Source organism: Vulpes lagopus, chromosome 13, assembly GCF_018345385.1.
Source record: "Vulpes lagopus strain Blue_001 chromosome 13, ASM1834538v1, whole genome shotgun sequence".
Taxonomy (NCBI): Eukaryota; Metazoa; Chordata; class Mammalia; order Carnivora; family Canidae; genus Vulpes; species Vulpes lagopus.
In genome coordinates this window covers 12623199-12639372 of record NC_054836.1, presented here as the reverse complement: position 1 = coordinate 12639372, position 16174 = coordinate 12623199, and the positions used below count along the sequence as shown (strand labels likewise).

Sequence of the window (16174 nt, the reverse complement as noted above, 5' to 3'; positions counted from 1 at the left end):
GATGTTGATAATGATTAGTGTGATTCCCACCTTTCCCCTGCCCCTTACTTCTTGGAAGTGCTAGTTCTCCTCATCTCATGACACAGAACTTTTTCTCTACAATGTTCCTTTGGCCAAATTCCTCCAAAACCATTTTGTTAAAATTTGGCTGAACTAGACCTTATACTGAAATCTGGCTTTCTATTTCAGCAAGGGATAGAATATAATTTACATTCATGTTAAAAAGTAATTTTTTTTAAATAAGTAAGGCATGTTCAAATTTTGGAAAACAAGGGAAAATAAAAAGAAAAAATCCTCATACCACCTGTAGGTACCCGTTGCTTTTTTAAAAAACATAAATCCTTTTTGCTTCAAATCACTAGTATTACATTGGAGGGCTCCTGTCAATATGCTTTCATTCAATGGGAGATACAAGAGGGTGTGTTTCAGGAATACCTATTAAGAGTATTAGTTATGAAACCATTAGATTTAATGGCCCAAGAATGATCCTAAATCAGGTTCAGGCTGGATACACAGGGAAATAACTGAAGATTTAAGATAAATAGGTATTGTTTCTAATTATCCTGGATAAGCTGGTAGGTTTTAGTTCCCACTAATTAAGTGAATGAAGAGAAAATTCCATTTATTTTATTAAGGTAGCTGGTATGATTTGAGTGAATTTTCTCTTTCTGAATCTTAGTCTGTCCTCATTAATAAGCAGGTCATAGTTTAAGGGTCACTTTGCTGAAGTGATCTAATGGCTTTTTCCCAGTAATTCTCTTTTATGGTTAAATGTTCACTTTTGACTTGAAAATCTCTGGTTTTCTGTATGTGATTTAAGATCTTCAGAACATTGTAAAGAATTCATTAGTGCCCTCTCTCTGGGTAATGGCCTCAACACATTGACATAACTAAGCTGCTTCCTAGTAAAGAAACTTAGCTTTGTAGGGACTGAGTTTTCTGAGGCACCAATCAAGATATGGTTTAACAAGGACAGGACAGAATGTGAAATGAAACTGTCTTATGACACTCAGGAGACTAGGAAGCTGTCTCTGGCCCTGCTTTGGAGGTGTTCCCAAAGGCTTATTGGGTTTGCATAGGAAACCAGTCTTGTTCTCTGTCTGAATCAGTTATTAATTAACACTTCAGCAGGTATTTGCCATTTTGGCCGGCTTTCGAATAGAAAATTGTACTTGAAAAAATAGACATTTATGCTTTTAGGGTTCCAAGTATTATAAAATTCAAAAAATTAAGTTTTAGGCAAGGAGCTTCCATGCCTGATAAAAGAGCTGTGGAAGGGGGGGGGGTACTTATTTCTAAGTTTTTGCTGTACTTTGTGAGACTTTTTCCTCTCAGAATGTGAACAGTAGATTGTGGTGTAGGCCTAATAGCTCTCTGTCATAGAAACATGTTATTGCTTGGTTTAGAGAGGAGGGGCCATGGAAACCTTGGTAAATCCCCCAGTTTAATTGGTTCTTCAAATCATTTAAATATTTGCTATTATAGGAAATGGATGGAGAACAGGATATTATAGGTAAAGTGTGTTTTTCAGTTTAATTCTCTGCCACTGAATGGATGCATTCTTAGCCGAGACTTAGTTTTTTATTTAATATCTGTAAGACTGGTTAACTTACTGGAATCCTCTTAGCCTTGGATTCTTCATCCATAAAATGGAGGTAATAACATTATCCTATAGTACTATGAGAATAAATCAGAGACATAGCTACAATAATGAGCAGAGTTTGGATCAGTTGTCCTGCTCTGTCCCTGGACATTTCCTAAATCAGAGATGAGAGCTGGTGTCTATTTGGGAAGACCTTTGTAATTCTATGGATGGACTTATTGCCTCCCTGAGATGAGTGAGCACCAGGTAAAACACTGTATAGACTATGAAAGCAAGCTTACCAAGGGAATTCAAGTGTTTAGTAGGGAAATTATTTCAAATTTAAGTAATTTTAAGTAAATTTAAGTTTAAAATAGAAATAAGGAATATTTACCGAATTAATATAAACATTTCTTAAATTAACTTCTTTTTAAGAATAATTCTGAACTTAAACTTTTGGGATGGTTGATCATGTGGAAAACAAAAAACACAAGTTAAAAAAGAACCCTCTCATTTCCTCAGCTTCATCTCAAGACTGCAGAATGACTTTCCATCCTCTGACAGATCAGCTCTCAACTCCTCCTGGGAGTTAAGCTTCTCTGAAAACTGATCTCTACTTAGTTATGTAAACTCTTTCTGTCCTTTCCTAATTCATATTTGCTGCTTGAATCAGGCTGGTCTTTCTCTTGGTTGTGCCTAGAACAGTGTCTATCTTTTGATTCCCTTTGGCTTAATCCTATACTGTGAATGTTCTTATTTATCTTGACCTATTCAAGATGTTCTCAACTTTCACACCCCTTGTAGCTGAGTGGACAGCTACACTTATTTAGATATGAAGCTTTAATAGTTTCTTCTCCCCTTCCTTGCCTATTCATTTCTCTCCTCCCATTCTTTCTCTCTGTATCAATTTCCTTAGGAATAATTTGTTTACAGATGAGTATAGACCAAAGGCTTCATTCTTTAAAAACCTTCCTTGAAAGAAATGAAAGAAACAGGCTTCTTTTCCCCCCCCTGATTTCCCCCCTGGATGGTGACCTATGAGTAAGGGAGAGAAAATGGCATACTGGCAAAAGATCCAGAATAGCACAGTGGTTAAGATAATGGGCTTTGGCATCATATAGTCTTGGGTTGGAATCCTGGTCTTGGTTTCCTTATCTAAGGAGCTAAAATTAAGGTGTTGGCAAGACTGTGTTCTTTTCTGGAGGCTCTAGGAGGAAAACCATTGCGTATTTCTTCTGGTTCTTGGAGGCTTCTGGCATTCTCTAGTTTATGGCTGTATCACTCCAATCTCTGTTCATGTTGTCAAATTTCTTCCTCTTCCCTTTGCCTTTCCTAGTCTACCTTAGGAAAGAGGACTCCTGGAATTGTGGAAAATACAAGATAATTGCTCCATTACAGATTCTTAATTTAATCACATCTACAAAGTCCCTTTTGCTATGTGTAATAGGTTCTGAGGATTAGGATGTAAACGTTGTGATGGAGGAAATTGGGGTTGGGGATTATTCAGAAAAACTGAGTATTTGCTGTAAAAAAAAAATAGGAGGCTAGATAACTTGGCCTTTAAGCAGAAGAGCAACAAGTGTTAGAAAGAATTAATCACCTTTGACTGATAGCCCAGTAAAGTCCCATCCCAATAGGTCTATTTGTTATGTATAAGTAGAAGTTAAGGAAATAGGCATTTTTCTAATTTTTTTTTAAATTTTATTTATTTATGATAGGCACACAGTGAGAGAGAGAGGCAGAGACATAGGCAGAGGGAGAAGCAGGCTCCATGCACCGGGAGCCCGACGTGGGATTCGATCCCGGGTCTCCAGGATCACGCCCTGGGCCAAAGGCAGGCGCTAAACTGCTGCGCCACCCAGGGATCCCGAAATAGGCATTTTTCTAGGCAAATAAATTTTAGTATGAAAAGCTTTATCCATTGTGAGTGGTATCACTTTTCTCTGAGGAATTCCATTGTTTTTCTACAACTCGAAAAGGCCCTATGTTTCTCTTCACATTAGTCTCAGATATTGTGTACTCTGGGGGAAGAGAGATGTCTTTTCCCCCCTTTACCTCTTATTATTTGGAAGTTCAGAGTTACTTATCAGTGCTGTTTTAAAATCAACTGATGTAAATAGGAATAGATGTTCTCACAACACAAGTACTATCAGTATCATGTTACCTTTACCACAGAGTCTATTATACTTCAATGAAAAGAATTAATTTCAACTAAGGAACATGTTAGCGATTTTCTAGCTTAGACTCAGGTAGTTTTCGTTACTAATAGGAAGCATAGATTCCCAACTTGCTGTTTAAAAAAATGGTGAACACGTATTCATAAAGACCTCAGTATGTTCAGTGCCCAACATACTGACTGGCACACAGCAGGCATGGGAATAGATATTTGTGGGTGAGTTGATAGAAGATAGATGGTAAATGAATAGAATTAAGTAAGCAGGCAAACAGAAAGGAAAAGTAGAAAGAGATGAGAAAAGAAAACCCAAAGACTCTCTCAATCCAGTAAGTACATACAATACGATATAGATGGTAAGTATGGAGACATGCAGATGACTGCCAGTTGGGTCTAGCTGGTAAAGGTACAAGAGAGGAAATGGGAGTTAATCAGCCCTTTAAGATGCTAAATCAAGAGAGAAAACTAAGTGTGTTCTAAGGGGTAATAACTGCAAGACAAAGGCATAAAGTCAGGAACATGTGATGTATGTTAGTGGAACAATAAGCAATTACCCTGTGTCGAGAGAGTTGATGAAGGAAATCATAGGAGATTAAGGCCGCAAAGTCAACAGTTGTAGCCAGATGCTGTGCAGAACATAAATACTGAGTGTCAGCCTGCTCTCTTCTTCCTCACCCCTGCATTATTGATTATTTTTAATTCAAGAATAATTAACATACAGTGTTATAATAGTTTCAGGTGTACAATATGATTCAACAATTCTATACATTACTCAGTGCTCATCTTAATCCCTATCATTTATTTCCTCTTAATCCCCATCATATATTTGTCCTCTTAATCCTCATCATCTATTTTCCCTATCCCCTCACCCACCTCCCCTCTAGCAACCACTAGTTTGTTAGCTTTATTTAAGGGGGGAGGGGGCTGTCTTTTGAACACCTACTAAGGCTGGCAAATGTATTAGATAATCTCTATTATTACTCCCGTTCTTCTGTTATGAAAACAGGTTGTTGTATCACTGCAAGCAAATGATAGCTCATGATTTGCAGCCACGTCACAGCTGATGTCAAAGGTTAGCTTTCTTTCCTTTAGTATATCACCTTCACGGAGTTCGTAACTAAATCCACCTGTGGCACATGATGTTGCTTGTCAATAGCAGCAGGGCTGGTAGGTCTCTTTGTCCCATGTCCCATGTTCCTTCTGTTAATCATTTTTATTATGTTTGGTGCTATAAATTCAGAGTTTTCTTATATTTAATGCAATTCTATCTAGTAGTAATATTTGATTTCATCATATTTAATTGTAAAAATTGCCTATGCTACTTGAGGGCAGGGTCTGGGTCTCATTTTGTCTTTCCTTTGTACCCTTTTCAGGGTTAGGCATGGTCTTATATATTAAATGTAAGAAATATATTCAGAACTGAGTGAAATAGAAAGATCTTAATTCCAGGCCTTATGTAATTTTAATTTTCAGAATTGAAACAAAATCTGCTCATGCAGCTATCAAATCAGATATTCTCTTTTATAATGAACACCTTTCCAAAATCTTTCATCTATTTATAGGGGAAAGTAAATGGATCATTTCCCATGATAACTTATCTATTTTTAATCCACCACTAAGTTCATTGTCTTCTTTGTCTACAGTTCAAAGAAATTGAGTTGGGGTAGAAAAGGGATAAATAAATCAGCAAGGTTAATTGAAGTACATTTATGGACTCCTTTATCTTAGGTGATTTGTGCAGGACTCAAGCAAATGAATACTTTTAAGGATTTGATAAGCATTGGTACAAACCACAATTGCAAATGCTCTCTGATTGCAGTAATTAACTTCGTAGTCATGAAAGGGAACGCTTGATCTTCCTTCATTACTAAACACAAGTGTTCTGAAAAGAATTAACATGAAAGTGGCTTGTGAACAAACATAATATGTGAGGCAGTGAAGGCCCTGACTAATTTCCCCTTCTGTTCATAGATGACCAGCCACTGTGCAGCTCAGCAAACAATAAGCACTGTTTTGGAATTAGTGATTTTCCTGAGGAAAACAGTAGGACCTGAAGAATGACCTAACTTTCATAGCCACATAAAAAAGTCACTTCTTAAAACCAGATGTTTAAAAATAAATGTACCATGTGTTGGTATCGAATACTTTTTACATAATTCCCTCATTTCATGTGTTGTCATTTTTTTCCTCTTTCTCTTTAAACAATAAGAGGAGTCAAAAGCCAGGCTCATTTTTGTGACTCCTTGTGATTTTTGAGGTTTGTTTGAAAACAGAATTTTGTGCAGGGGGACTGATGATGTTCAAGGATGAGTTTGTACTTTATTGCTGAGAGAATTACTTGGTTAGTTGTTGTTTGAGATCAATCCCATTCTCACAAAACTGCATGCCTCTAAGTGAGGGAAATAACTGATGTCAAGCCAAATCGGGAATTAATTTATCTCCGCCACAATCCTTATTGGTTTAACGACTTTTATTATCATTCAGTTGTCTTCTATAACTGAATATGAATGAAAACTTATGGAATTCAGAGTGTGGAAGTGATTTATGAACTTAATACAGAACTACCTACGTGAAACAGTGGAGTTGGGAGTGCAGAGGAGATTATCTTTCATTTCCGGTGGCAGGACTTAAAAATAGGCTATGCAGTTATTAAGTGACGTGTTCTTCAAGTTCAAAGCTCAGCTGTGGTGAAAGGACTCAGGGGAGATAGTTTTTACTTCTTGGTACTGCCAGGTCCAGCATGAGATTCTGTAGAGAATAAGTGCTGAAAAAATACTCCTACCATGAATTGATTTTTTTTTTTTTTTAAAATAACAGTCTAGCTCTCTTCCCAGGCCTCTTTCTTTTTGAGACCATCTAACTACCTTTGGGGTCATGCCACAGGAGATATGCCCAGATATTTGACTATGCTTGTGAGGAATTTCAGGAATTCTTTTTTTTTTTTTTTTAAAGATTGTATTTATTTACTTGAGAGAAAGAGCACACAAGTGGGAGGAGGAACAGAGGGACAGGAACAGGCAGGCTCCACACTGAGCAGGGGCTTGATCCCAAGACTCTGAGATCATGACCTGAGACAAAACCAAGAGTCCACCGCTTAACTGACTGAGCCACTCAGGCACCCCGAATTTCAGGAGTTCTTAATGTAGTTGCAAGTTACCACAAGAAGTTCCTGCTTTAACAGCATGCATTAGTTTCTGTGACTGAGCTCTTAAGTTCATTGTGACAAAGCCCTTGTTTCTCATTAGAAGTTAGAATACAGTCTTAGCATTTTTCTAAGAGCTGGCCCTGATGACTGAGCTTCACTGAGTTCTTCTGCTGAATCCTATCTACATGTCCTTGTTTGAACACCTATCTCCTGTGAGTATATGGGGGGAGGAGATGGGGAGCAACAAAGATCACTGCGAACTGCATGGACTAATGCAGTTTCTTCTACTTACTAGTTGTATATAACTTTTACCTCTTGCAGCCTTGGTCTCCTTATTTCAAAATAGGTATTAGATTAGTTATCTCAAAGGGTTTTGATGATGAATAGATGAGGTAACACAGAAAGAGTCCCTGGTGCAGTGATTCACATAGAACAAGGTCTTAATGAATGGCAGAATGGCAGTGATCTACCCCTCAAATTATCCTAAATCTATGGCCACACCCCTATGATAGCCATTATTAATTGATTCCTGGATAGTTCTTCCTGATGACAATCCCACCTGTCTGGATTTGCTCATATTGCCAGCCTCTGAGGGCTGCCTTGATTTCTGACATTTTAGTATGGATCCCTTTAGTCAAATGTGCCCTTCCCACCTCTAAAGAACAACAACAGTTTGAACAGCAAAGTCAGTGAGGTAGGCTATTAGTGGCTAAAGAAGAGAATGGAAAGAGATGCAATTACAGAGGTACTTAAGGCCAGATGATATAGACTCTGCAGACCATCAGAGGAAATTCATATTTTATTCTAAGAGGAAAAGTTTTAAAATAGGGATAGAACCTGACTTATGCTTATTGAGAAAACTTACCACGAAATTGGAAACAAGGCCAAAGGATGACCATGTAGGCTTGTATTGCTCTATGGCAGCCAATTGGCCCTTTCAAGGATGCTCCCCAGGGGAGTATAACTTGGACGTTCTCTTCACTTTTGTTTAGGATTCAGAGTCCATGATATTATGTGCTAACTTGTAAATTTTTGTTTTTTAAAAACATACAAATGATTTCTAACTGGTAGAAAATATAACTCCAAAGTTACAGTTACACTGCCTATAGGACATTAACCCATTTTTCTCTAAATCAGCAAACTGATTTCAGTATGCTTTTCCCATATACCATATTTCTTTCATAACTGGTGGACCAGCTTCCTTCTGATTCTGTCATTAACTGGTTAAAAATCTCTGATAGGTACCTATTCTACATCTGCTATCATAATTATAAGTTTAGCTTTTTGAAAATTCTATGTTTTAATGCACTAATAAAGCTTGGTTGGGCTATTGAGTAGAGAGTGAAGTTTGGGGAGAAAGCTGTTAAGAGTAGAAGCAGAAAGGCAACTGAGGATGGTGGTGCAGGGGACAGACTATTGGAATGGGCACCGTGGCCTAGGTAGGGTGTAATGATGGAACTGGTAGGAGAATGGATTGGGTTTTACATTAGATTTGAGGGTAGAGACAAGATAAGCTGATAATGGATGTGAGCTGTGAGGTAAAGAGAGGAAACTGGGATTTTTGTTCAGGTGACTGGGAAGTGGTGGTAAAGAAAGGGCAGATTTTTTTTTTGGAGAAAATTAAATTCATTGTGGATCTGTTAATTTGAAACAATTTGTATGTCTTTGACAAATTTTCTTATGGAGATCATGTCAATACCCATATTTTTGCAATAAGCAGGCAAATTTTAGTTTTAAACAAATGTTCTTAATTGTGTTGCTATTCTTTATACATAGATATAAATACATATATTCTACCCATTTGGTGTTTAAATGTATGTGTAAACACATATACATACACATACACACAGGTTCAAGTATTAGCAAGGTCAAATTGAGCTATGAACTAAAACTCCTGACTTTAAGAATCTTTCACTCTGTAATGTTATAACTGATTACTCAGCTGACAGAAAATCGCTTTATTTATTTATTTATTTATTTATTTATGAGAGATACACAGAGAGAGATAGAGACATAGGCAGAGGGAGAAGCAGACTCTCCATGGGGAGCCGGATGTGGAACTTGATCCCAGGATGCCGGGATCATGACCTGAGCTGAAGGCAGATGCTCAACCACTGAGCCACCCAGGTGTCCCCAGAAAATTGCCTTAAAAAGAAAACATCATTACCAAGTCCTTAATCTTACTGAGCCTTATTTCTTTTATGAAAGGAAATTTATAGAAATTTCTGTTTTACTTATTTCAATTTATGTACATGTTTACCTGATAAGACAAACAGTAGTGTTGAAACTGAAAGCACTAAAGATATATAGATTGTTTTAATGTATTACTATTTGGAGATAATTGCTGGAAATCATTGTTCTTGAGAGTCTCAATGAGGCTGACCCTGACTATCATCTATCTATCTACCTATCATCTATCTATCTATCATCTATCTATCTATCTATCTATCTATCTATCTATCTATCTATCATCTATCTATCTACCTATCATCTATCTATCTATCTATCTATCTATTTATGTTTAAACATTTATTTTTTTATTTGAGAAAGACAACTAAAGCAAGAGGAGAGGGAGAGTGATAAGCAGACCCCACACTTAGCATGGAGCCCAATGCGGGGCTCAATCCCACAACCCAGAGATCACAACCTAAGCCTAAACCAAGAGTCTAACACCCAACCAACTAAGCCATCAGACGCCTCTACCATTTTAAATTGCAACCACCTTTCACATGCCCTAGCAGTACTGATTTTTTCCTTTGATTGACTTTTCTATTTCCATAGCACTTACAACCTTATTTTAATTTTCTGGTTTTTTTTTTCAGGTAACATGTTTATTATTTATTTTCTCCCACTACAATGTAAGCTACCTGAGTATAGAGATCTCTGTCTCTTTTATTTACTGGAGTATGCTGGTTCCCCCAACACACAGTAAATGTTCAATAATTGGATGCCTACATGAATGAATGGAAGGGTCTTTCTACAATAAAGGAAATGGTTTATGATCTTAATCATTGGAAATTAAAAAGAATTTAATTTGGCTACATATGACTTAGAATAATTTACATAATTCATCTTACTATCTTTTTCTTAGGCCAATGTTAAAATTATACTTAGTGTCCTAAACATATAATGTTCAAAATCTAACTAAGTAGCCTCAAGTATGCTTGGTGAATATGGAGCCAGCTGTTTATTAGAAATGTCATTTAATCTTGAGCAAGTGATTTAACAGCTTTTTCCTGTCTGTAAAATGGAATTAATAAAGAATATGTTATATATATATATCATACATACATACAATGGAATGTATATACATACATACATATATACACACAATGCAATATTACTTAGTCATCAAATAGGATGACATCTTACCATTTATATCCATATGGATAGAATTGGAGGGTGTTATGCTGAGCAAAATAAGGCAATCAGAGAAAGACATTTATCATATGGCTTCACTCATGTATGGAATATAAGAAAAAGCACAGAAGATCATAGGGGAAGGGAGGAAAACTGAATGGGAAGAAATCAGAAAGGAAGGCAAACCATGAGACTGTTAACAACACTGAGGTTTGCTGAAGGGGAGGTTGATGGGGGAACAGGGTGATGGGCATTAAGGAGGGCTTGTGATGTGATGAGCACTGATACAATTACTGAACTCTACATCTAGAACTAATGATCTCATTATATTAAAATAAACAACAAGATTAATAATAATACCTACTTCATAGAGCAGATAAAGAATTAAGCAAATGAAAGACTGTAGAATAGCATTCTGGCACATATTAATACTCAGTTAATATGATAATAATTATGTGAACTAGTAGTTTATTGTAATAGAGGATATAACCACTATCTAAATACATGAAAATTAAATATTAAGAAATTTGGCAAATTTAATATAAAAAGAAACAACTCACATAATAAACCCCAGCATGAAATGCTATTTAAAATATACCCATAACCAACTAAAAAAGGTTACAGAAATTTCTGTATTTAAAAAAAGGCAACTTACATATTAGAATGGCTTTTAAGTTACCATTTTACTTTCTTCCTTGCTTCTAGCTGATCGATTTTTGACAGTAAAGGATTTTTGAAAGAATTTGTACTTTTTGATGTTCATTTCCTTTGCACCTTTTGTTTCAGAGCTTGCAAATGGGAGAGGAAATGAAAATGCTAAAACTCAAGTTTCAAGGACCAGAAAAGACAGTAATCATCCAATACTATGGAAATACTGGAGATGAGAGTAATGTTGAGCAAAAATTGCCTCCCCTGAGAAGTTTCATCTTTATAAGAACTTCAAAACTCTACATTTTTTTCTGAGAGGCAGTTTCCCCCTTTTGTCCACGAGAAATGAAGTAAACTCTCATCTAAATATATGCGGATTAGGCAAATAAAGTAGACTTTGAGAAGATGCAGGTCTTTGAATTTGTGTGTACCTCCCACATCTTTTACACATTTGAATACAAATGGTTCATATTTGGTTTATTCTTTCAGCTTTGTTTTGATCCTTTCCTGAATGTCTAACTCCTTCTCTGGAGTAAAGGTGGAGTCAGTTCCTGGGAGAGTTTTCACATCTTTTCTCTATTCTTTCAAAAATTGGAGATATCCAACCTAATCCTTCTTTGACATCAGGCTAAATCATACGTCTAAGGGAAAGAATGAGTCATGTCTTTAGAAATTCTCAAAATGATTTTTCCATGTTATGCAAGCAAATGGTAGTCTTTAAACTTCCCTCTCAAGCTTCTTTGTTCTTAAATTCAATATTTATCATTAAAATTTTAAACTCATTATGCCCAACTTAGGGCTTTTGGTTCCTACTCTGCAAAGTGGTCCTTTCTCCTCCTCCCACCTCTAGCCTTTTTGATCCCAGAAAATGGTATCATGATCCACCTAGATGCTCAAGGCAGAAGAATATGAGTTTATCCTGGTTTGCTCCTTTATACCTAGTACTCCCTCCTCATCCCTTATTTTTAATATATCAGTGAGGCTGATGAGTCTACTCACAAAATAGATACTTTGTCTACTTTGTTCGGCTTTATGGGGGTAACTGAATCTAATTCACTCTTTCCACTTCGGAGGGGCACTCTAGTCCCACATACCACCTTTCAGTTCTGTGGCACTCTGAGTCCTTTCCTGATTTGAGTGAGGCCTGATTTTTTTTTTTTTTTCCTGAGCACTCTCTGCTCTTGCTATCTATGTTGACTCCTCATCATGGCCCCCATGACTCACCTATAGAAAACAGGTCCCTTGCTTGTTGTGGCTAGTTTGTGTCTCAGAAATTTGATTTTTGGGCAGCCCCGGTGGTGCAGTGGTTTAGCGCCACCTGCAGCCCAGGGTGTGATCCTGGGGCCCCGGGATCGAGTCCCATGTCAGGCTCCCTGCATGGGGCCTGCTTCTCCCTCTGCCTGTGTCTCTGCCTCTCTCTCTCTCTCTCTCTCTGTGTCTCTATGAATGAATAAATAAAATCTTAAGAAAAAAAAGAAATTTGATTTTTTCCCTTAGTTTGTATTTCTATAATTTGTTTTTATTTTATTGAATAACAAAGCATTTCTGTTTCACCATTTTATCCCCCCAGCACTTAGCTCTATCCTAGAACATAGAAGAAACTTAGTGGATAATTGTTGAATGAACAGATGATTAATTTACAAGGTATACTCTATCAGATATATAAATTTTTTTTTTAATTTATAATCAAAAAGTGAGAGATTTAATTTTTTAAAAAAACATAATAGGCCAATGACAGAAATAAGCTACCTAATCTTAAGCTTCACATTTCCAAACTTCTATTGTAAAGCCCAGTCCATTAGGAGACTTTCACAGATGAATTCTCAAAGCTATTATTTTTAAAAAATCAGAATCTTTATTTGATTTCCAAAATTCACTTGTAGCTTTTCACTGACTTTCTGGCTAATATCTTATACTTTCTTCAAATTCTATTTGTATAATACCACATCTGTGAGAAACCTTTTCTCTAAATAACTGCAAAATACTAACATTATGCTACCCCAGCAGAGTGACTTTGGTCCCAAACTTTCAAAGTACTGTGGCAAGCAATTGTATTGTTGAGAGGAAAAAAAAAAAAAAGGAATGACTTATTCCCTTTTCTATTATAAATTTATCCTTAGGCTCTTACAATTTGTGGTTAATTTTTTTTGCTACGTTTCATTAGTGTGTGCAATCTTATAATAGGGTAACAGTTATCTGGAATGGAGCTTATTTTATTTTTAAACATTTTATTTATTTTACAGAGAGAGAGCGTGCACAAGCAGGGGGAGCAGCAGGCAGAGGGAGAAGGAGAAGCAAATCCCCACTAGGCAGAGAGCCCAACATAGGGCTTGATCCCAGGACCCCAGGATCACGACCTGACCTGCAGATGCTTAACCAACTGAGCTACACAGGCACTCCTGCAATGGGACTAATTTTAGAGTAAAGAATTACTTGTTTTATTGGTACTTCCTCTCCCTCCTCTTTTATTTAATCTAAAAAGATAAATAATTTGTGGTAACATTCTATGGGGTGTAGCTAAAATGTACTCTAGTTGGAATGAGGATAATAGATATGAATCAGACTTATTTCCTAAGAATTCATGGTTTTGGGTAAATATATAAACAGTTTATTGATCAAGACTCTATCTTGAGACACCAGAACCTTGGAAAGACTGACTTAGAACTTTTCTTTTTATTCCTTAACATTTTGTGAACATAGAAGACAGAATCCTCATTTTAAATTAAAAAAAAAACCCAGTTTTATTGAGAAAAAACTCCCCCCCCAGTTTTATTGAGAAAAAACTCTCTTTTTTAAAAAGCTATAACATATATATATATATCAAAGAGTTCTCAACAGTGGTTGGGTGTAATATTCTATATGCCAAAGTAGGTCAAGTTAGCTAATAAAGTTCTTATAAGCTTCCACATGCTTAACTGATCTTTTGTGTGCTTATTTTTATTAATAACTGAAATAAGTGGATTAAGGTGTTCCCTATGATTGTGGACTTGTATATTATATTAGTTCTGTCACTTTTGCCTTATATAATTGAAATTTATGCTATTAGGTATCACAAATTTATGATTTTATAATTTCCTATGAACTTGACTCTTTTATTACTTTGAAATCAACATCTTTATATCTTGAGTCCTACTTGAGATCTATTTTGTCCCATAAAAATATAGCTGTATAATTTTTTGTTAATATTTACATAGATCTATTTTCATCATTTTACTTTCAAACTTCTCATCCATACATTTAAAGTGTTTCTTTTGTAAACAGACTCTGCCTGCATTTTGTTTGTGTGGCAAAATTTGCATTTTGATTAGAGAGCTGAGTACATTTACAATATATATAATCACCAATTTATCTCTTCTAAGTGTTTTGCTATCCATGCTATTTATTCTATTGTTCAGTCTTTATTTCTCCTTTTTTTTAAGCTTCCTTTGAATTCATCAATTTTTCATTGGTCATTACTGTTCCATTTTAAAATTCCTTCAAGATTTTAATTTTTACATTTTTTTTGGTTTTTATTTATTTATTCATGAGACACATACACACACACATACAGAGAGAGAGAGAGAGAGAGAGAGAGAGGCAGAGGCATAGACAGAAGGAAAAGCAAGTTCCCCACAGGAAGCCTGATGATCCTGGGATCATGACCAGAGCCAAAGGCAGACACTCAACCATGGAGCCAACCAGGTGGCCCTAATTTTTACATTCTTTTCTTACCATTGTAATGGTTATGTTATTGATTACAATACACTCATACTGCTCCTTGAATGTGTAAAACACAGCCATTTAATTCCATTTCTCTCCTTTTCTTAAATTTATTTTTTTAAGATTTTATTTATTAATTTATAAGAGACACAGAGAGAGAGGAAGAAACATAGGCAGAGGGAGAAGAAGCAGGCTTCCTGTAGGCAGCCTGATGTGGGGACTCAATCCCAGAACCAGGGATCAAGACCTGAGCCAAAGGCAGATGCTCAACCACTGAGCCACCCAGTCATCCCTAAAAGAATTTATTTATTTGAGAAAGAGAGAGAGAGAGAGAGAGAGAGAGAGAGAGAGAGAGAGAGAGAGTATGCACATGCAAGCAGGAGAAGGGGCAGAAAGAGAGGGAGAGAGAGAATCTGAAGCCGCGTTCAGCACTGAGCCCTCTATGAGGCTTAATCCCATCACCCTGAGATTATGACCTGAGCCAAAATCAAGAGTCTACGACCGAGCCACCCAGGCCCTCCTCCATTTCTCTCCTTTTGTGCTAATTTAGCCACATATTTAATTAATATGAACCTCTACATATTTATTTCTTTATATTTATGTTCCAGAAGACATTATATGATTTTTGTTTTAATAGTATTCACTTATTTTTACCTATAAATGCATCTTTGCTTTTGCCCTTTTTCCTGAAGTTTATATTTCTTTTCAACCTTTTGATCTTTTATATTTCTATTCAAATCTTTTATATTTCTTTTTTTTTTTTTTTTTTTTAATTCCCATTCATTTATGATACTCACAGAGAGAGAGAGAGAGAGAGAGAGAGAGAGGCAGAGACACAGGCAGAGGGAGAAGCAGGCTCCATGCACCGGGAGCCTGACGTGGGATTCGATCCCGGGCCTCCAGGATCGCGCCCTGGGCCAAAGGCAGGCGCCAAACCGCTGCGCCACCCAGGGATCCCAAATCTTTTATATTTCTATTCGATCTTTTCCCTTCAGTCTGAAGAAGTCCCTTACTATTTCTTGTAGTGCATGTATGCCTGCAAAAAAAAAAAAAAAAATCTCTCAGCTTTAAGTTTTGAAAAAAATGTCTTCATCTTTCCTTATTTTTTTTGGAAAAAAATATTTGAGGGGTGCAGAGTTCTAGGTTACCAGTATTTTTTCTTTCAGGACTTTAAATATATCAGCCCATGGTCTTCGTGTTTCGACATTTTTCTTTTGGAATTAGCTGTAAATCTTAGGTTTAGTTTTTTTTTTTTTTTTACAGTAAATAATAGGTACTCCACACCTACTCCAGGCACCTCTTAAAAGTTCTCTTTGGTTTTTACGAGTGTTACTATAGTATTACTAAGTGTGGCTTTAGTCATATTTACCTTACTTAGTGTTTGTATGCTTTTTGAATCTTAAATATATGAAATTAGACATTTTCCATTAATTTCAGAAAATTCCTGACCAATAGTTTTCAAATATTTATATTTTACTATTCTCTTATCCTCCAAGTACTCTGATTATATGTATGTTAGATATTTTCATTGAATCATATACTTCCCTTAGGCTTTTTTCCTGGATTT

General features: G+C 36.2%; 1 protein-coding gene across 1 annotated transcript in view; it reads right to left on the bottom strand.

Annotated features, from left to right (window-relative positions):
- GRM3 (glutamate metabotropic receptor 3) overlaps nt 1–16174 on the bottom strand; it is a 207147-nt gene that overhangs the window by 147450 nt on the left and 43523 nt on the right. The gene's annotated exons all lie outside the window — the stretch shown is intronic.